We start from the raw sequence: 24,292 nt of genomic DNA, 5'->3' as shown, positions 1-24,292 counted from the left end.
AATGGAATCAACCCGAGTAGAACGGAATGGAACGGAATGGAACGGAATGGAACGGAACGGAACGGAACGGAACGGAACGGAATTCAATGGAATGGAACGGAATGGAATGGAATTCAATGGAATGGAACGGAATTCAATGGAATGGAATGGAATGGAATGGAACGGAACGGAACGGAACGGAACGGAACGGAACGGAATGGAATGGAATTCAGTGGAATGGAATGGAATGGAATGGAATTCAATGGAATGGAATTCAATGGAATGGAATGGAATGGAATGGAATGGAATGGAACGGAATTCAATGCAATGGATCGGAATTCAATGGAATGGAACGGAATGGAACGGAAGGTAATGGAATGGAATGGAATGGAATGGAATGGAATGGAACGGAATGGAATGGAACGGAATGGAATGGAATGGAATTCAATGGAATGTAATGGAATGGATTGGAATGGAATGGAATCGAATTGAATAGAATGGAATCGAATGGAATAGAATGGAATCGAATGGAATGGAATGGAATAGAATGGAATCAACCCGAGTAGAACGGAACGGAATGGTACGGAACGGAACGGAACGGAAAGGAATGGAATGGAATGAACCCGAGTAGAACGGAATGGAATGGAATGGAACGGAATGGAACGGAACGGAACGGAACGGAACGGAACGGAACGGAATTCAATGGAATGGAACGGAATGGAATGGAATTCAATGGAATGGAACGGAATTCAATGGAATGGAATGGAATGGAATGGAACGGTACGGAACGGAACGGAACGGAACGGAACGGAATGGAATGGAATTCCATGGAATGGAATGGAATGGAATGGAATTCAATGTAATGGAATTCAATGGAAGGGAATGGAATGGAATGGAATGGAATGGAACGGAATTCAATGGAATGGAATGTAATGGAATGGAATCGAATGGAATCGAATGGAATCGAATGGAATGGAATGGAATGGAATGGAATGGAATGGAATTCGATGGAATGGAATGGAATGGAATGGAATGGAATGGAATGGAATGGAATGGAATGGAATTCAATGGAATGGAATGGAATTCGATGGAATGGAATGGAATGGAATTCAATGGAATGGAATGGAATGGAATGGAATGGAATTCAATGGAATGGAATGGAATGGAATGGAATGGAATCGAAAGGAATGGAATGGAATGGAATGGAATGGAATGGAATAGAATGGAATCAACCCGAGTAGAATGGAATGGAATGGAATGGAATGGAATGGAATGGAATGGAATGGAATTCGAATGGAATGGAATGGAATGGAATGGAATGGAATGGAATTGAACGGAATTCAATGGAATGGAATGGAAAGGAATGGAATTCAATGGAATGGAATGGAATTCAATGGAATTCAATGGAATGGAATGGAATGGAATGGAATGGAATGGAATGGAATGGAATGGAATGGAATGGAAAGGAATGGAATTCCATGGAATGGAATGGAATCGAATGGAATGGAATGGAATGGAATTCAATGGAATGGAATGGAATTCAATGGAATGGAATGGAATGGAATGGAATGGAATGGAATTCAATGTAATGGAATTCAATGGAATGGAATGGAATGGAAAGGAATGGAATGGAACGGAATTCAATGGAATGGAATGGAATGGAATGGAATTCAATGTAATGGAATGGAATTCAATGGAATGGAATGGAATGGAATGGAATGGAATGGAATGGAATGGAATTCAATTGAATGGAATGGAATGGAATGGAATCGAATGGAATCGAATGGAATCGAATGGAATCGAATGGAATGGAATGTAATAGAATGGAATCAACCCGAGTAGAATGGAATGGAATGGAATGGAATGGAATGGAATGGAATGGAATGGAATTCGATGGAATGGAATGGAACGGAATGGAATGGAATGAAATGGAATTCCATGGAATGGAATGGAATCGAATGGAATGGAATTACATGGAATGGAATGGAATCGAATGGAATGGAATGGAATGGAATTCAATGGAATGGAATAGAATGGAATCAACCCGAGTAGAACGGAACGGAACGGAACGGAACGGAACGGAACGGAAAGGAATGGAATGGAATGGAACGGAATTCAATGCAATGGAACGGAATTCAATGGAATGGAACGGAATGGAACGGAATGGAACGGAGCGGAATGGAATGGAATGGAATGGAATGGAATGGAACGGAATGGAATGGAACGGAATGGAATGGAATGGAATGGAATTCAATGGAATGGAATTCAATGGAATTCAATGGAATGGAATGGAATGGAATGGAATGGAATGGAATTCAATGGAATGGAATGGAATGGAATGGAATCGAATGGAATCGAATGGAATAGAATGGAATCGAATGGAATGGAATGGAATAGAATGGAATCAATCCGAGTAGAACGGAACGGAACGGAACGGAACGGAACGGAACGGAAAGGAATGGAATGGAATGGAACGGAATTCAATGCAATGGATCGGAATTCAATGGAATGGAACGGAATGGAACGGAATGGAACGGAACGTAATGGAATGGAATGGAATGGAATGGAATGGAATGGAACGGAATGGAATGGAACGGAATGGAATGGAATGGAATTCAATGGAATGGAATGGAATGGAATGGAATGGAATGGAATGGAATGGAATCGAATTGAATCGAATGGAATCGAATGGAATAGAATGGAATCGAATGGAATGGAATGGAATAGAATGGAATCAACCCGTGTAGAACGGAACGGAACGGAACGGAACGGAACGGAACGGAACGGAAAGGAATGGAATGGAATGGAACGGAATTCAATGCAATGGAACGGAATTCAATGGAATGGAACGGAATTCAATGCAATGGAACGGAATTCAATGGAATGGAACGGAATGGAATGGAATGGAAAGGAATGGAATGGAATGGGACGGAATGGAATGGAACGGAATGGAATGGAAAGAAATGGAATGGAATTCAATGGAATGGAATGGAATTCCATGTAATGGAATGGAATGGAATGGAAAGGAATGGAATTCAATGGAAGAGAAAGGAATGGAATGGAATCAACACAAGTAGAAAGGAAAGGAACGGAACGGAACGGAACGGAACGGAATGGAATGGAATGAACCCGAGTAGAACGGAATGGAATGGAATGGAATGGAATGGAATGGAATGGAATCGAATGGAATGGAATGGAATAGAATGGAATCAACCCGAGTAGAACGGAATGGAACGGAATGGTACGGAATGGAACGGAACGGAACGGAACGGAACGGAGCGGAATTCAATGGAATGGAACGGAATGGAATGGAATTCAATGGAATGGAACGGAATTCAATGGAATGGAATGGAATGGAATGGAATGGAATGGAATCTAATTGAATCGAATGGAATCGAATGGAATAGAATGGAATCGAATGGAATGGAATGGAATAGAATGGAATCAACCCGAGTAGAATGGAATGGAATAGAATGGAATGGAATGGAATGGAATGGAATGGAATTCGAATGGAATGGAATGGAATGGAATGGAATGGAATGGAATTGAACGGAATTCAATGGAATGGAATGGAAAGGAATGGAATTCAATGGAATGGAATGGAATTCAATGGAATTCAATGGAATGGAATGGAATGGAATGGAACGGAAAGGAATGGAATTCCATGGAATGGAATGGAATCGAATGGAATGGAATGGAATGGAATTCAATGGAAAGGAATGGAATTCAATGGAATGGAATGGAATGGAATGGAATGGAATGGAATTCAATGTAATGGAATTCAATGGAATGGAATGGAATGGAAAGGAATGGAATGGAACGGAATTCAATGGAATGGAATGGAATGGAATGGAATTCAATGTAATGGAATGGAATTCAATGGAATGGAATGGAATGGAATGGAATGGAATGGAATGGAATGGAATTCAATTGAATGGAATGGAATGGAATGGAATCGAATGGAATCGAATGGAATCGAATGGAATCGAATGGAATGGAATGTAATAGAATGGAATGAACCCGAGTAGAATGGAATGGAATGGAATGGAATGGAATGGAATGGAATGGAATGGAATTCGATGGAATGGAATGGAACGGAATGGAATGGAATGAAATGGAATTCCATGGAATGGAATGGAATCGAATGGAATGGAATTACATGGAATGGAATGGAATCGAATGGAATGGAATGGAATGGAATTCAATGGAATGGAATGGAATTCAATGGAATGGAATGGAATGGAATGGAATTGAATTCAATGGAATGGAATGGAATTCTATGGAATGGAATGGAATGGAATGGAATGGAATGGAATCGAATCGAATTGAATCGAATGGAATCGAATGGAATAGAATGGAATGGAATGGAATGGAATGGAATAGAATGGAATCAACCCGAGTAGAACGGAACGGAACGGAACGGAACGGAACGGAAAGGAATGGAATGGAATGGAACGGAATTCAATGCAATGGAACGGAATTCAATGGAATGGAACGGAATGGAACGGAATGGAACGGAGCAGAATGGAATGGAATGGAATGGAATGGAATGGAACGGAATGGAATGGAACGGAATGGAATGGAATGGAATGGAATTCAATGGAATGGAATTCAATGGAATTCAATGGAATGGAATGGAATGGAATGGAATGGAATGGAACGGAATTCAATGGAATGGAATGGAATGGAATGGAATCGAATGGAATCGAATGGAATCGAATGGAATCGAATGGAATGGAATGGAATAGAATGGAATCAATCCGAGTAGAACGGAACGGAACGGAACGGAACGGAACGGAAAGGAATGGAATGGAATGGAACGGAATTCAATGCAATGGATCGGAATTCAATGGAATGGAACGGAATGGAACGGAATGGAAAGGAACGTAATGGAATGGAATGGAATGGAATGGAATGGAATGGAACGGAATGGAATGGAACGGAATGGAATGGAATGGAATTCAATGGAATGGAATGGAATGGAATGGAATGGAATGGAATGGAATCGAATTGAATCGAATGGAATCGAATGGAATACAATGGAATCGAATGGAATGGAATGGAATAGAATGGAATCAACCCGAGTAGAACGGAACGGAACGGAACGGAACGGAACGGAACGGAAAGGAATGGAATGGAATGGAACGGAATTCAATGCAATGGAACGGAATTCAATGGAATGGAACGGAATGGAATGGAATGGAAAGGAATGGAATGGAATGGGACGGAATGGAATGGAACGGAATGGAATGGATTGAAATGGAATGGAATTCAATGGAATGGAATGGAATTCAATGGAATGGAATTCAATGGAATTCAATGGAATGGAATGGAATGGAATGGAATGGAATTCAATGGAATGAAATGGAATCGAATGGAATGGAATGGAATGGAATTCAATGGAATGGAATGGAATGGAATTCAATGGAATGGAATTCAATGGAATGGAATGGAATGGAATGGAATGGAATGGAATGGAATGGAGTTCAATGGAATGGAATGGAATGGAATGGAATGGAATGGAATGGAATGGAATCGAATGGAATCGAATGGAATCGAATGGAATGGAATGGAATAGAATGGAATCAATCCGAGTAGAACGGAATGGAACGGAACGGAACGTAACGGAAAGGAATGGAATGGAATGGAATGGAATGGAATGGAACAGAATGGAATGGAACGGAATGGAATGGAATGGAATTCAATGGAATGGAATGGAATGGAATGAAATGGAATGGAATGGAATGGAATAGAATTGAATCGAATGGAATCGAATGGAATAGATTGGAATCGAATGGAATGGAATGGAATAGAATGGAATCAACCCGAGTAGAACGGAACGGAACGGAACGGAACGGAACGGAAAGGAGTGGAATGGAATGGAACGGAATTCAATGCAATGGATCGCAATTCAATGGAATGGAACGGAATGGAACGGAACGTAATGGAATGGAATGGAATGAAATGGAATGGAATGGAACGGAATGGAATGGAACGGAATGGAATGGAATGGAATTCAATGGAATGTAATGGAATGGATTGGAATGGAATGGAATCGAATTGAATAGAATGGAATCGAATGGAATAGAATGGAATCGAATGGAATGGAATGGAATAGAATGGAATCAACCCTAGTAGAACGGAACGGAACGGAACGGAACGGAACGGAATGGAACGGAAAGGAAGGGAATGGAATGGAATGAACCCGAGTAGAACGGAATGGAATGGAATGGAACGGAATGGAACGGAACGGAACGGAACGGAACGGAACGGAACGGAATTCAATGGAATGGAACGGAATGGAATGGAATTCAATGGAATGGAACGGAATTCAATGGAATGGAATGGAATGGAATGGAACGGTACGGAACGGAACGGAACGGAACGGAACGGAATGGAATGGAATTCCATGGAATGGAATGGAATGGAATGGAATTCAATGTAATGGAATTCAATGGAATGGAATGGAATGGAATGGAATGGAATGGAACGGAATTCAATGGAATGGAATGGAATGGAATGGAATCGAATGGAATCGAATGGAATCGAATGGAATCGAATGGAATGGAACGTAATAGAATGGAATCAACCCGAGTAGAATGGAATGGAATGGAATGGAATGGAATGGAATGGAATGGAATGGAATTGAAAGGAATGGAACGGAATTCAATGGAATGGAATGGAATGGAATGGAATTCAATGGAATGGAATGGAATGGAATGGAATCGAATGGAATCGAATGGAATCGAATGGAATCGAATGGAATCGAATGGAATGGAATGGAATGGAATGGAATGGAATGGAATTCGAAGGAATGGAATGGAATGGAATGGAATGGAATGGAATGGAATGGAATGCAATGGAATGGAATTCAATGGAATGGAATGGAATTCGATGGAATGGAATGGAATGGAATTCAATGGAATGGAATGGAATTCAATGGAATGGAATGGAATGGAATGGAATAGAATCAACCCGAGTTGAATGGAATGGAATGGAATGGAATGGAATGGAATGGAATTCGAATGGAATGGAATGGAATGGAATGGAATGGAATGGAATTGAACGGAATTCAATGGAATGGAATGGAAAAGAATGGAATTCAATGGAATGGAATGGAATTCAATGGAATTCAATGGAATGGAATGGAATGGAATGGAATGGAAAGGAATGGAATTCCATGGAATGGAATGGAATCGAATGGAATGGAATGGAATGGAATTCTATGGAATGGAATGGAATTCAATGGAATGGAATGGAATGGAATGGAATGAAATGGAATGGAATTCAATGTAATGGAATTCAATGGAATGGAATGGAATGGAAAGGAATGGAATGGAACGGAATTCAATGGAATGGAATGGAATGGAATGGAATTCAATGGAATGGAATGGAATGGAATGGAATGGAATGGAATGGAATGGAATGGAATGGAGTTCAATGGAATGGAATGGAATGGAATGGAATGGAATGGAATGGAGTTCAATGGAATGGAATGGAATGGAATGGAATCGAATGGAATCGAATGGAATCGAATGGAATCGAATGGAATGGAATGGAATAGAATGGAATCAATCCGAGTAGAACGGAATGGAACGGAACGGAACGTAACGGAAAGGAATGGAATGGAATGGAATGGAATGGAATGGAACGGAATGGAATGGAACGGAATGGAATGGAATGGAATTCAATGGAATGGAATGGAATGGAATGGAATGGAATGGAATCGAATTGAATCGAATGGAATCGAATGGAATAGATTGGAATCGAATGGAATGGAATGGAATAGAATGGAATCAACCCGAGTAGAACGGAACGGAACGGAACGGAACGGAACGGAAAGGAGTGGAATGGAATGGAACGGAATTCAATGCAATGGATCGGAATTCAATGGAATGGAACGGAATGGAACGGAACGTAATGGAATGGAATGGAATGGAATGGAATGGAATGGAACGGAATGGAATGGAACGGAATGGAATGGAATGGAATTCAATGGAATGGAATGGAATGGAATGGAATGGAATGGAATCGAATTGAATAGAATGGAATCGAATGGAATAGAATGGAATCTAATGGAATGGAATGGAATAGAATGGAATCAACCCGAGTAGAACGGAACGGAACGCAACGGAACGGAACGGAACGGAACGGAACGGAAAGGAATGGAATGGAATGAACCCGAGTAGAAAGGAATGGAATGGAATGGAACGGAATGGAACGGAACGGAACGGAACGGAACGGAACGGAACGGAACGGAATTCAATGGAATGGAACGGAATGGAATGGAATTCAATGGAATGGAATGGAATTCAATGGAATGGAATGGAATGGAATGGAATGGAATGGAATGGAATGGAATGGAACGGAATTCAATGCAACGGATCGGAATTCAATGGAATGGAACGGAATGGAACGGAATGGAACGGAACGTAATGGAATGGAATGGAATGGAATGGAACGGAATGGAATGGAACGGAATGGAATGGAATGGAATTCAATGGAATGGAATGGAATGGAATGGAATGGAATGGAATGGAATGGAATGGAATCGAATTGAATCGAATGGAATCGAATGGAATAGAATGGAATCGAATGGAATTCAATGGAATGGAATGGAACGGAATGGAATTCAATGGAATGGAATGGAATGGAATGGAATGGAATGGAATGGAGTTCAATGGAATGGAATGGAATGGAATGGAATCGAATGGAATCGAATGGAATCGAATGGAATCGAATGGAATGGAATGGAATAGAATGGAATCAATCCGAGTAGAACGGAATGGAACGGAACGGAACGTAACGGAAAGGAATGGAATGGAATGGAATGGAATGGAATGGAACGGAATGGAATGGAACGGAATGGAATGGAATGGAATTCAATGGAATGGAATGGAATGGAATGGAATGGAATGGAATCGAATTGAATCGAATGGAATCGAATGGAATAGATTGGAATCGAATGGAATGGAATGGAATAGAATGGAATCAACCCGAGTAGAACGGAACGGAACGGAACGGAACGGAACGGAAAGGAGTGGAATGGAATGGAACGGAATTCAATGCAATGGATCGGAATTCAATGGAATGGAACGGAATGGAACGGAACGTAATGGAATGGAATGGAATGGAATGGAATGGAATGGAACGGAATGGAATGGAACGGAATGGAATGGAATGGAATTCAATGGAATGGAATGGAATGGAATGGAATGGAATGGAATCGAATTGAATAGAATGGAATCGAATGGAATAGAATGGAATCGAATGGAATGGAATGGAATAGAATGGAATCAACCCGAGTAGAACGGAACGGAACGCAACGGAACGGAACGGAACGGAACGGAACGGAAAGGAATGGAATGGAATGAACCCGAGTAGAAAGGAATGGAATGGAATGGAACGGAATGGAACGGAACGGAACGGAATGGAACGGAACGGAACGGAACGGAATTCAATGGAATGGAACGGAATGGAATGGAATTCAATGGAATGGAATGGAATTCAATGGAATGGAATGGAATGGAATGGAATGGAATGGAATGGAACGGAATTCAATGCAACGGATCGGAATTCAATGGAATGGAACGGAATGGAACGGAATGGAACGGAACGTAATGGAATGGAATGGAATGGAATGGAACGGAATGGAATGGAACGGAATGGAATGGAATGGAATTCAATGGAATGGAATGGAATGGAATGGAATGGAATGGAATGGAATGGAATCGAATTGAATCGAATGGAATCGAATGGAATAGAATGGAATCGAATGGAATTCAATGGAATGGAATGGAACGGAATGGAATTCAATGGAATGGAATGGAATCGAATGGAATGGAATGGAATGGAATTCAATTGAATGGAATGGAATGGAATTCAATGGAATGGAATGGAATGGAATGGAACGGAATTCCAAGGAATGGAATGGAATGGAATTGAATTCCATGGAATGGAATGGAATGGAATTCAATGGAATTCAATGGAATGGAATTCAATGGAATTCAATGGAATTCCATGTAATGGAATGGAATGGAATGGAATGGAATGGAATGGAATTCAATGGAATAGAATGGAATGGAATGGAATCAACACAAGTAGAAAGGAATGGAACGGAACGGAACGGAACGGAACGGAACGGAATGGAATGGAATGAACCCGAGTAGAAAGGAATGGAATGGAATGGAATGGAATGGAATGGAATGGAATCGAATGGAATGGAATGGAATAGAATGGAATCAACCCGAGTAGAACGGAATGGAACGGAATGGAACGGAATGGAACGGAACGGAACGGAACGGAACGGAACGGAATTCAATGGAATGGAACGGAATGGAATGGAATTCAATGGAATGGAACGGAATTCAATGGAATGGAATGGAATGGAATGGAACGGAATTCAATGGAATGGAATGGAATGGAATGGAACGGAACGGAACGGAACGGAACGGAACGGAACGGAATGGAATGGAATTCAGTGGAATGGAATGGAATGGAATGGAATTCAATGGAATGGAATTCAATGGAATGGAATGGAATGGAATGGAATGGAATGGAACGGAATTCAATGCAATGGATCGGAATTCAATGGAATGGAACGGAATGGAACGGAAGGTAATGGAATGGAATGGAATGGAATGGAATGGAATGGAACGGAATGGAATGGAACGGAATGGAATGGAATGGAATTCAATGGAATGTAATGGAATGGATTGGAATGGAATGGAATCGAATTGAATAGAATGGAATCGAATGGAATAGAATGGAATCGAATGGAATGGAATGGAATAGAATGGAATCAACCCGAGTAGAACGGAACGGAATGGTACGGAACGGAACGGAACGGAAAGGAATGGAATGGAATGAACCCGAGTAGAACGGAATGGAATGGAATGGAACGGAATGGAACGGAACGGAACGGAACGGAACGGAACGGAACGGAATTCAATGGAATGGAACGGAATGGAATGGAATTCAATGGAATGGAACGGAATTCAATGGAATGGAATGGAATGGAATGGAACGGTACGGAACGGAACGGAACGGAACGGAACGGAATGGAATGGAATTCCATGGAATGGAATGGAATGGAATGGAATTCAATGTAATGGAATTCAATGGAAGGGAATGGAATGGAATGGAATGGAATGGAACGGAATTCAATGGAATGGAATGGAATGGAATGGAATCGAATGGAATCGAATGGAATCGAATGGAATGGAATGGAATGGAATGGAATGGAATGGAATTCGATGGAATGGAATGGAATGGAATGGAATGGAATGGAATGGAATGGAATGGAATGGAATTCAATGGAATGGAATGGAATTCGATGGAATGGAATGGAATGGAATTCAATGGAATGGAATGGAATGGAATGGAATGGAATTCAATGGAATGGAATGGAATGGAATGGAATGGAATCGAAAGGAATGGAATGGAATGGAATGGAATGGAATGGAATAGAATGGAATCAACCCGAGTAGAATGGAATGGAATGGAATGGAATGGAATGGAATGGAATGGAATGGAATTCGAATGGAATGGAATGGAATGGAATGGAATGGAATGGAATTGAACGGAATTCAATGGAATGGAATGGAAAGGAATGGAATTCAATGGAATGGAATGGAATTCAATGGAATTCAATGGAATGGAATGGAATGGAATGGAATGGAATGGAATGGAAAGGAATGGAATTCCATGGAATGGAATGGAATCGAATGGAATGGAATGGAATGGAATTCAATGGAATGGAATGGAATTCAATGGAATGGAATGGAATGGAATGGAATGGAATGGAATTCAATGTAATGGAATTCAATGGAATGGAATGGAATGGAAAGGAATGGAATGGAACGGAATTCAATGGAATGGAATGGAATGGAATGGAATTCAATGTAATGGAATGGAATTCAATGGAATGGAATGGAATGGAATGGAATGGAATGGAATGGAATGGAATTCAATTGAATGGAATGGAATGGAATGGAATGGAATGGAATCGAATGGAATCGAATGGAATCGAATGGAATGGAATGTAATAGAATGGAATCAACCCGAGTAGAATGGAATGGAATGGAATGGAATGGAATGGAATGGAATGGAATGGAATTCGATGGAATGGAATGGAACGGAATGGAATGGAATGAAATGGAATTCCATGGAATGGAATGGAATCGAATGGAATGGAATTACATGGAATGGAATGGAATCGAATGGAATGGAATGGAATGGAATTCAATGGAATGGAATAGAATGGAATCAACCCGAGTAGAACGGAACGGAACAGAACGGAACGGAACGGAACGGAAAGGAATGGAATGGAATGGAACGGAATTCAATGCAATGGAACGGAATTCAATGGAATGGAACGGAATGGAACGGAATGGAACGGAGCGGAATGGAATGGAGTGGAATGGAATGGAATGGAACGGAATGGAATGGAACGGAATGGAATGGAATGGAATGGAATTCAATGGAATGGAATTCAATGGAATTCAATGGAATGGAATGGAATGGAATGGAATGGAATGGAATTCAATGGAATGGAATGGAATGGAATGGAATCGAATGGAATCGAATGGAATAGAATGGAATCGAATGGAATGGAATGGAATAGAATGGAATCAATCCGAGTAGAACGGAACGGAACGGAACGGAACGGAACGGAACGGAAAGGAATGGAATGGAATGGAACGGAATTCAATGCAATGGATCGGAATTCAATGGAATGGAACGGAATGGAACGGAATGGAACGGAACGTAATGGAATGGAATGGAATGGAATGGAATGGAATGGAACGGAATGGAATGGAACGGAATGGAATGGAATGGAATTCAATGGAATGGAATGGAATGGAATGGAATGGAATGGAATGGAATGGAATCGAATTGAATCGAATGGAATCGAATGGAATAGAATGGAATCGAATGGAATGGAATGGAATAGAATGGAATCAACCCGTGTAGAACGGAACGGAACGGAACGGAACGGAACGGAACGGAACGGAAAGGAATGGAATGGAATGGAACGGAATTCAATGCAATGGAACGGAATTCAATGGAATGGAACGGAATTCAATGCAATGGAACGGAATTCAATGGAATGGAACGGAATGGAATGGAATGGAAAGGAATGGAATGGAATGGGACGGAATGGAATGGAACGGAATGGAATGGAAAGAAATGGAATGGAATTCAATGGAATGGAATGGAATTCCATGTAATGGAATGGAATGGAATGGAAAGGAATGGAATTCAATGGAACAGAAAGGAATGGAATGGAATCAACACAAGTAGAAAGGAAAGGAACGGAACGGAACGGAACGGAACGGAATGGAATGGAATGAACCCGAGTAGAACGGAATGGAATGGAATGGAATGGAATGGAATGGAATCGAATGGAATGGAATGGAATAGAATGGAATCAACCCGAGTAGAACGGAATGGAACGGAATGGTACGGAATGGAACGGAACGGAACGGAACGGAACGGAGCGGAATTCAATGGAATGGAACGGAATGGAATGGAATTCAATGGAATGGAACGGAATTCAATGGAATGGAATGGAATGGAATGGAATGGAATGGAATCTAATTGAATCGAATGGAATCGAATGGAATAGAATGGAATCGAATGGAATGGAATGGAATAGAATGGAATCAACCCGAGTAGAATGGAATGGAATAGAATGGAATGGAATGGAATGGAATGGAATGGAATGGAATTCGAATGGAATGGAATGGAATGGAATGGAATGGAATGGAATTGAACGGAATTCAATGGAATGGAATGGAAAGGAATGGAATTCAATGGAATGGAATGGAATTCAATGGAATTCAATGGAATGGAATGGAATGGAATGGAATGGAATGGAACGGAAAGGAATGGAATTCCATGGAATGGAATGGAATCGAATGGAATGGAATGGAATGGAATTCAATGGAAAGGAATGGAATTCAATGGAATGGAATGGAATGGAATGGAATGGAATGGAATTCAATGTAATGGAATTCAATGGAATGGAATGGAATGGAAAGGAATGGAATGGAACGGAATTCAATGGAATGGAATGGAATGGAATGGAATTCAATGTAATGGAATGGAATTCAATGGAATGGAATGGAATGGAATGGAATGGAATGGAATGGAATGGAATTCAATTGAATGGAATGGAATGGAATGGAATCGAATGGAATCGAATGGAATCGAATGGAATCGAATGGAATGGAATGTAATAGAATGGAATGAACCCGAGTAGAATGGAATGGAATGGAATGGAATGGAATGGAATGGAATGGAATGGAATGGAATTCGATGGAATGGAATGGAACGGAATGGAATGGAATGAAATGGAATTCCATGGAATGGAATGGAATCGAATGGAATGGAATTACATGGAATGGAATGGAATCGAATGGAATGGAATGGAATGGAATTCAATGGAATGGAATGGAATTCAATGGAATGGAATGGAATGGAATGGAATTGAATTCAATGGAATGGAATGGAATTCTATGGAATGGAATGGAATGGAATGGAATGGAATGGAATCGAATCGAATTGAATCGAATGGAATCGAATGGAATAGAATGGAATGGAATGGAATGGAATGGAATAGAATGGAATCAACCCGAGTAGAACGGAACGGAACGGAACGGAACGGAACGGAACGGAAAGGAATGGAATGGAATGGAACGGAATTCAATGCAATGGAACGGAATTCAATGGAATGGAACGGAATGGAACGGAATGGAACGGAGCAGAATGGAATGGAATGGAATGGAATGGAATGGAACGGAATGGAATGGAACGGAATGGAATGGAATGGAATGGAATGGAATCGAATGGAATCGAATGGAATCGAATGGAATCGAATGGAATGGAATGGAATAGAATGGAATCAATCCGAGTAGAACGGAACGGAACGGAACGGAACGGAACGGAAAGGAATGGAATGGAATGGAACGGAATTCAATGCAATGGATCGGAATTCAATGGAATGGAACGGAATGGAACGGAATGGAAAGGAACGTAATGGAATGGAATGGAATGGAATGGAATGGAATGGAACGGAATGGAATGGAACGGAATGGAATGGAATGGAATTCAATGGAATGGAATGGAATGGAATGGATTGGAATGGAATGGAATCGAATTGAATCGAATGGAATCGAATGGAATACAATGGAATCGAATGGAATGGAATGGAATAGAATGGAATCAACCCGAGTAGAACGGAACGGAACGGAACGGAACGGAACGGAACGGAAAGGAATGGAATGGAATGGAACGGAATTCAATGCAATGGAACGGAATTCAATGGAATGGAACGGAATGGAATGGAATGGAAAGGAATGGAATGGAATGGGACGGAATGGAATGGAACGGAATGGAATGGATTGAAATGGAATGGAATTCAATGGAATGGAATGGAATTCAATGGAATGGAATTCAATGGAATTCAATGGAATGGAATGGAATGGAATGGAATGGAATGGAATTCAATGGAATGAAATGGAATCGAATGGAATGGAATGGAATGGAATTCAATGGAATGGAATGGAATGGAATTCAATGGAATGGAATTCAATGGAATGGAATGGAATGGAATGGAATGGAATGGAACGGAATTCAATGGAATGGAATGGAATGGAATGGAATTCAATGGAATGGAATGGAATTCAATGGAATGGAATGGAATGGAATGGAATGGAATGGAATGGAATGGAATGGAATCGAATGGAATCGAATGGAATCGAATGTAATCGAATGGAATGGAATGGAATAGAATGGAATCAACCCGAGTAGAATGGAATGGAATGGAATGGAATGGAATGGAATGGAATGGAATGGAATTCAAATGGAATGGAATGGAATTGAATGCAATGGAATGGAATGGAACGGAATTCAATGGAATGGAATGGAATGGAATGGAATTCAATGGAATGGAATGGAATCGAATGGAATCGAATGGAATCGAATGGAATCGAATGGAATCGAATGGAATGGAATGGAATGGAATGGAATGGAATGGAATGGAATAGAATGGAATCAACCCGAGTGGAATGGAACGGAACGGAACGGAACGGAACGGAACGGAATGGAACGGAATGGAATAGCATGGAATCAACCCGAGTAGAACGGAATGGAATGGAATGGAATTGAATGGAACAGAATTCAATGGAATGGAATGCAATGGAATGGAATTCAATGGAATGGAATGGAATGGAATGGAATGGAATGGAATGGAATGGAGTTCCATGGAATGGAATGGAATGGAATGGAATGGAATGGAATGGAATGGAATCGAATGGAATCGAATGGAATCAAATGGAATCGAATGGAATGGAATGGAATAGAATGGAATCAATCCGAGTAGAACGGAATGGAACGGAACGGAATTGAACGGAAAGGAATGGAATGGAAAGGAATGGAATGGAATGGAACGGAATGGAATGGAATGGAATGGAATGGAATGGAATTCAATGGAATGGAATGGAATTCCATGGAATGGAATGGAATGGAATGGAAAGGAATGGAATGGAATGGAATGGAATGGAATGGAATGGAATGGAATGGAATGGAATAGAATGGAATCAACCCGAGTAGAATGGAATGGAATGGAATGGAATGGAATGGAATGGAATGGAATGGAATTCAAATGGAATGGAATGGAATGGAATGCAATGGAATGGAATGGAACGGAATTCAATGGAATGGAATGGAATGGAATGGAATGGATGGAATGGAATTCAATGGAATGGAATGGAATTCGATGGAATGGAATGGAATGGAATTCACTGGAATGGAATGGAATGGAATGGAATTCAATGGAATGGAATGGAATGGAATGGAATGGAATGGAATCGAAAGGAATCGAATTGAATCGAATGGAATGGAATGGAATAGAATGGAATCAACACGAGTAGAATGGAATGGAATGGAATTTAATGGAATGGAAAGGAATGGAATGGAATTCGAATGGAATGGAATGGAATGGAATGGAATGGAATGGAATGGAATTGAACGGAATTCAATGGAATGGAATGGAAAGGAATGGAATTCAATGGAATGGAATGGAATTCAATGGAATTCAATGGAATGGAATGGAATGGAAAGGAATGGAATTCCATGGAATGGAATGGAATCGAATGGAATGGAATGGAATGTAATTCAATGGAATGGAATGGAATTCAATGGAATGGAATGGAATGGAATGGAATTCAATGTAATGGAATACAATGGAATGGAATGGAATGGAATGGAATTCAATGTAATGGAATACAATGGAATGGAATGGAATGGAAAGGAATGGAACGGAACGGAATTCAATGGAATGGAATGGAATGGAATGGAATTCAATGGAATGGAATGGAATTCAATGGAATGGAATGGAATGGAATGGAAAGGAATGGAACGGAACGGAATTCAATGGAATGGAATGGAATGGAATGGAATTCAATGGAATGGAATGGAATTCAATGGAATGGAATGGAATGGAATGGAATGGAATGGAATGGAATGGAATGGAATGGAATCGAATGGAATCGAATGGAATCGAATGGAATCGAATGGAATGGAATGGAATAGAATGGAATCAACCCGAGTAGAATGGAATGGAATGGAATGGAATGGAATGGAATGGAATGGAATGGAATTGAATGGAATGGAATGGAATGGAATTCAAATGGAATGGAATGGAATGGAATGGAATGGAATTGAATGGAATGGAACGGAATTCAATGGAATGGAATGGAATGGAATGGAATTCAATGGAATGGAATGGAATGGAATGGAATCGAATGGAATCGAATGGAATCGAATGGAATCGAATGGAATCGAATGGAATGCAATGGAATAGAATGGAATCAACCCGAGTGGAATGGAATGGAACGGAACGGAACGGAACGGAACGGAATGGAATAGAATGGAATCAACCCGAGTAGAACGGAATGGAATGGAATGGAATGGAATGGAACAGAATTCAAAGGAATGGAATGGAATGGAATGGAATTCAATGGAATGGAATGGAATGGAATGGAATGGAATGGAATGGAGTTCAATGGAATGGAATGGAATGGAATGGAATGGAATGGAATGGAGTCGAATGGAATCGAATGGAATCGAATGGAATCGAATGGAATGGAATGGAATAGAATGGAATCAATCCGAGTAGAACGGTACGGAACAGAACGGAACGGAATGGAAAGGAATGGAATGGAATGGAACGGAATTCAATGCAATGGATCGGAATTCAATGGAATGGAACGGAATGGAACGGAATGGAAGGGAATGGAATGGAATGGAATGGAATGGAACGGAATGGAATGGAACGGAATGGAATGGAACGGAATGGAATGGAATGGAATTCAATGGAATGGAATGGAATGGAATGGAATGGAATGGAATGGAATGGAATGGAATCGAATTGAATCGAATGGAATCGAATGGAATAGAATGGAATCGAATGGAATGGAATGGAATAGAATGGAATCAACCCTTGTATAACGGAACGGAACGGAACGGAACGGAACGGAAAGGAATGGAATGGAATGGAATTGAATGGAATGGAACGGAATTCAATGGAATGGAATGGAATGGAATGGAATTCAATGGAGTGGAATGGAATCGAATGGAATCGAATGGAATCGAATGGATTCGAATGGAATCGAATGGAATCGAATGGAATGGAATGGAATAGAATGGAATCAATCCGAGTAGAACGGAAAGGAACAGAATGGAACGGAATGGAACGGAACGGAACGGAACGGAACGGAACAGAATTCAATGGAATGGAACGGAATGGAATGGAATTCAATGGAATGGAACGGAATTCAATGGAATGGAATGGAATGGAATGGAACGGAACGGAACGGAACGGAACGAAACGGAACGGAACAGAACGGAACGGAACGGAACGGAACGGAACGGAATGGAATGGAATTCAATGGAATGGAATGGAATGGAATGGAATTCAATGGAATGGAATTCAATGGAATGGAATGGAATGGAATGGAATGGAATGGAACGGAATTCAATGGAACGGAATGGAATGGAATGGAATGGAATGGAATGGAATCGAATGCAATCGAATGGAATCGAATGGAATCGAATGGAATGGAATGGATTAGAATGGAATCAATCCGAGTAGAACGGAATGGAACGGAACGGAATGGAACGGAAAGGAATGGAATGGAATGGAACGGAATTCAATGCAATGGATCGGAATTCAATGGAAAGGAACGGAATGGAACGGAATGGAACGGAACGTAATGGAATGGAATAGAATGGAATGGAATGGAATGGAATGGAATGGAATGGAATGGAACGGAATGGAATGGAATGGAATTCAATGGAATGGAATGGAATGGAATGGAATGGAATGGAATCGAATTGAATCGAATGGAATCGAATGGAATAGATTGGAATCGAATGGAATGGAATGGAATAGAATGGAATCAACCCGAGTAGAACGGAACGGAACGGAACGGAACGGAACGGAATGGAAAGGAATGGAATGGAATGGAATTGAATGGAATGGAACGGAATTCAATGGAATGGAATGGAATGGAATGGAATTCAATGGAATGGAATGGAATCGAATGGAATCGAATGGAATCGAATGGATTCGAATGGAATCGAATGGAATCGAATGGAATGGAATGGAATGGAATGGAATCAATCCGAGTAGAACGGAAAGGAACGGAATGGAACGGAATGGAACGGAACGGAACGGAACGGAACGGAACAGAATTCAATGGAATGGAACGGAATGGAATGGAATTCAATGGAATGGAACGGAATTCAATGGAATGGAATGGAATGGAAAGGAAAGGAACGGAACAGAACGGAACGAAACGGAACGGAAAGGAACGGAACGGAACGGAATGGAATGGAATTCAATGGAATGGAATGGAATGGAATGGAATTCAATGGAATGGAATTCAATGGAATGGAATGGAATGGAATGGAATGGAATGGAACGGAATTCAATGGAATGGAATGGAATGGAATGGAATTCAATGGAATGGAATGGAATTCAATGGAATGGAATGGAATGGAATGGAATCGAATGGAATCGAATGGAATCGAATGGAATCGAATGGAATGGAATGGAATAGAATGGAATCAACCCGAGTAGAATGGAATGGAATGGAATGGAATGGAATGGAATGGAATGGAATGGAATGGAATGGAATGGAATGGAATTAAAATGGAATGGAATGGAATGGAATGCAATGGAATGGAATGGAACGGAATTCAATGGAATGGAATGGAATGGAATGGAATGGAATGGAATCGAATTGAATCGAATGGAATCGAATGGAATAGATTGGAATCGAATGGAATGGAATGGAATAGAATGGAATCAACCCGAGTAGAACGGAACGGAACGGAACGGAACGGAAAGGAATGGAATGGAATGGAATGGAACGGAATTCAATGCAATGGATCGGAATTCAATGGAATGGAACGGAATGGAACGGAACGTAATGGAATGGAATGGAACGGAATGGAATGGAATGGAGTTCAATGGAATGGAATGGAATGGATTGGAATGGAATCGAATTGAATCGAATGGAATCGAATGGAATGGAATGGAATAGAATGGAATCAACCCGAGTAGAACGGAACGGAACGGAACGGAAAGGAATGGAATGGAATGAACCCGAGTAGAACGGAATGGAATGGAATGGAATGGAATGGAATGGAATGGAATGGAATGGAATCGAGTGGAATGGAATGGAATAAAATGGAAGCAACCCCAGTAGAACGGAATGGAACGGAATGGAACGGAACGGAACGGAACGGAACGGAACGGAATTCAATGGAATGGAACGGAATGGAATGGAATTCAATGGAATGGAACGGAATTCAATGGAATGGAATGGAATGGAATGGAATGGAACGGAATTCAAAGGAATGGAATGGAATGGAATGGAATTCAATGGAATGGATCGGGTTCGTTCCATTCCGTTCCATTCCATTCCATTCCGTTCTACTCGGGTTGATTCCATTCTATTCCACTCCATTCCATTCCATTCCATTCCATTCCATTCCATTCCATTCCATTCCATTCCAATCCATTCCATTCTACACGGGTTTATTCCATTCCATTCCATTCAATTCCATTCCATTCCACTCCATTCCATTCCATTCCGTTCTTCTCGGGATGATTCCATTCCATTCCATTCCATTCCATTCCATTCCTTTCCATTCCATTCGATTCCATTCGATTCGATTCCATTCCATTCCATTCCATTCCATTCCATTCCATTCCATTCCGTTCTACTCGGGTTCATTAAACTCCATTCCGTTCTGTTCCGTTCCTTTCCATTCCGTTCTCTTCCATTCCGTTCCATTCCATTCCATTCCATTCCATTCCGTTCTACTCGGGTTGATTCCATTCTATTCCATTCCATTCCATTCCATTCCATTCCATTCCATTCCATTCCACTCCACTCCACTCCACTCCACTCCACTTAACTCCACTCCACTCTGGTTGATTCCATTCCATTCCATTCCATTCCTTTCCATTCCATTCGATTCCATTCCATTCCATTCCATTCCATTCCATTCCATTACAATCCATTCCATTCTACTCGGGTTGATTCCATTCCATTCCATTCCATTCCATTCCATTCGATTCCATTCCATTCTACTAGGGTTGATTCCATTCCATTCCATTCCATTCCATTCCATTCCATTCCATTCCATTCCATTCGGTTCCATTCGATTCCATTCCATTCCATTTCACTCCGTTCCGTTCCGTTCCGTTCCGTTCCGTTCAGTTCCGTTCTACTCGGGTTCGTTCCATTCCGTTCCATTCCATTCCATTCCATTATAATCGGGTTGATTCCATTCTATTCCACTCCATTCCATTTGATTCCGTTCGATTCCATTCGATTCGATTCCATTCCATTCCATTCCATTCCATTCCATTCCATTCCATTCTATTCCATTGAATTCCAATCCATTCCATTCCACTCCATTCCTTTCCATTCCATTCTATTCCATTTAATTCCATTCCATTCCATTCCATTCCAATCCATTCCGTTCTACTCGGGTTGATTCCATTCCATTCCATTCCATTCCATTCCATTCCATTCCATTCCATTCCATTCCATTCCATTCCATTCCATTCGATTCGATTCGATTCCGTTCCATTCCATTCCATTCCATTCCAATCCATTCCGATCCATTCCATTCTACTCGGGTTGATTCCATTCCATTCCATTCCATTCCATTCCGTTGAATTCCATTCCATTCCATTCCGTTCCGTTCCGTTCCATTCCGTTCCGTTCCATTCCATTCCATTCTACTCGGGTTGATTCCATTCCATTCCATTCCATTCCATTCCATTCGATTCCATTCGATTCCATTCGATTCGTTGCGATTCCATTCCATTCCATTCCATTCCATTCCATTCCATTCCATTCAATGGAATGGAATGGAATTCAATGGAATGGAATTCAATGGAATTCAATGGAATGGAATGGAATGGAATGGAATGGAATGGAATGGAATGGAATGGAATGGAATGGAATTCAATGGAATGAAATGGAATCGAATGGAATGGAATGGAATGGAATTCAATGGAATGGAATTCCATGGAATGGAATGGAATGGAATGGAATGGAATGGAATGGAATTCAATGGAATGGAATTCGATGGAATTCAATGGAATTCCATGTAATGGAATGGAATGGAATGGAATGGAATGGAATTCAATGGAATAGAAAGGAATGGAATGGAATCAACACAAGTAGAAAGGAAAGGAACGGAACGGAACGGAACGGAACGGAATGGAATGGAATGAACCCGAGTAGAACGGAATGGAATGGAATGGAATGGAATGGAATGGAATCGAATGGAATGGAATGGAATAGAATGGAATCAACCCGAGTAGAACGGAATGGAATGGAATGGTACGGAATGGAACGGAACGGAACGGAACGGAACGGAGCGGAATTCAATGGAATGGAACGGAATGGAATGGAATTCAATGGAATGGAACGGAATTCAATGGAATGGAATGGAATGGAATGGAATGGAATGGAATCTAATTGAATCGAATGGAATCGAATGGAATAGAATGGAATCGAATGGAATGGAATGGAATAGAATGGAATCAACCCGAGTAGAACGGAACGGAACGGAACGGAACGGAACGGAACGGAAAGGAATGGAATGGAATGGAATTGAATGGAATGGAACGGAATTCAATGGAATGGAATGGAATGGAATGGAATTCAATGGAATGGAATGGAATCGAATGGAATCGAATGGAATCGAATGGATTCGAATGGAATCGAATGGAATCGAATGGAATGGAATGGAATAGAATGGAATCAACCCGAGTAGAACGGAAAGGAACGGAATGGAACGGAATGGAACGGAACGGAACGGAACGGAACGGAACAGAATTCAATGGAATGGAACGGAATGGAATGGAATTCAATGGAATGGAACGGAATTCAATGGAATGGAATGGAATGGAATGGAACGGAACGGAACGGAATGGAACGAAACGGAACGGAACGGAACGGAATGGAATGGAATTCAATGGAATGGAATGGAATGGAATGGAATTCAATGGAATGGAATTCAATGGAATGGAATGGAATGGAATGGAATGGAATGGAATGGAATGGAATGGAATGGAATGGAATGGAATCGAATGGAATCGAATGGAATCGAATGGAATCGAATGGAATGGAATGGAATAGAATGGAATCAACCCGAGTAGAATGGAATGGAATGGAATGGAATGGAATGGAATGGAATGGAATGGAATGGAATGGAATTCAAATGGAATGGAATGGAATGGAATGCAATGGAATGGAATGGAACGGAATTCAATGGAATGGAATGGAATGGAATTGAATTCAATGGAATGGAATGGAATCGAATGGAATCGAATGGAATCGAATGGAATCGAATGGAATCGAATGGAATGGAATGGAATGGAATGGAATAGAATGGAATCAACCCGAGTGGAATGGAACGGAACGGAACGGAACGGAACGGAACGGAATGGAACAGAATGGAATAGCATGGAGTCAACCCGAGTAGAACGGAATGGAATGGAATGGAATTGAATGGAACAGAATTCAATGGAATGGAATGGAATGGAATGGAATTCAATGGAATGGAATGGAATGGAATGGAATGGAATGGAATGGAATGGAATGGAATGGAATGGAATGGAATGGAGTTCAATGGAATGGAATGGAATGGAATGGAATGGAATGGAATGGAATCGAATGGAATCGAATGGAATCGAATGGAATCGAATGGAATG

Source organism: Gorilla gorilla, chromosome 18, assembly GCF_029281585.2.
Source record: "Gorilla gorilla gorilla isolate KB3781 chromosome 18, NHGRI_mGorGor1-v2.1_pri, whole genome shotgun sequence".
In the NCBI taxonomy this organism is placed as follows: domain Eukaryota; kingdom Metazoa; phylum Chordata; class Mammalia; order Primates; family Hominidae; genus Gorilla; species Gorilla gorilla.
This window is presented reverse-complemented; position numbering follows the sequence as displayed.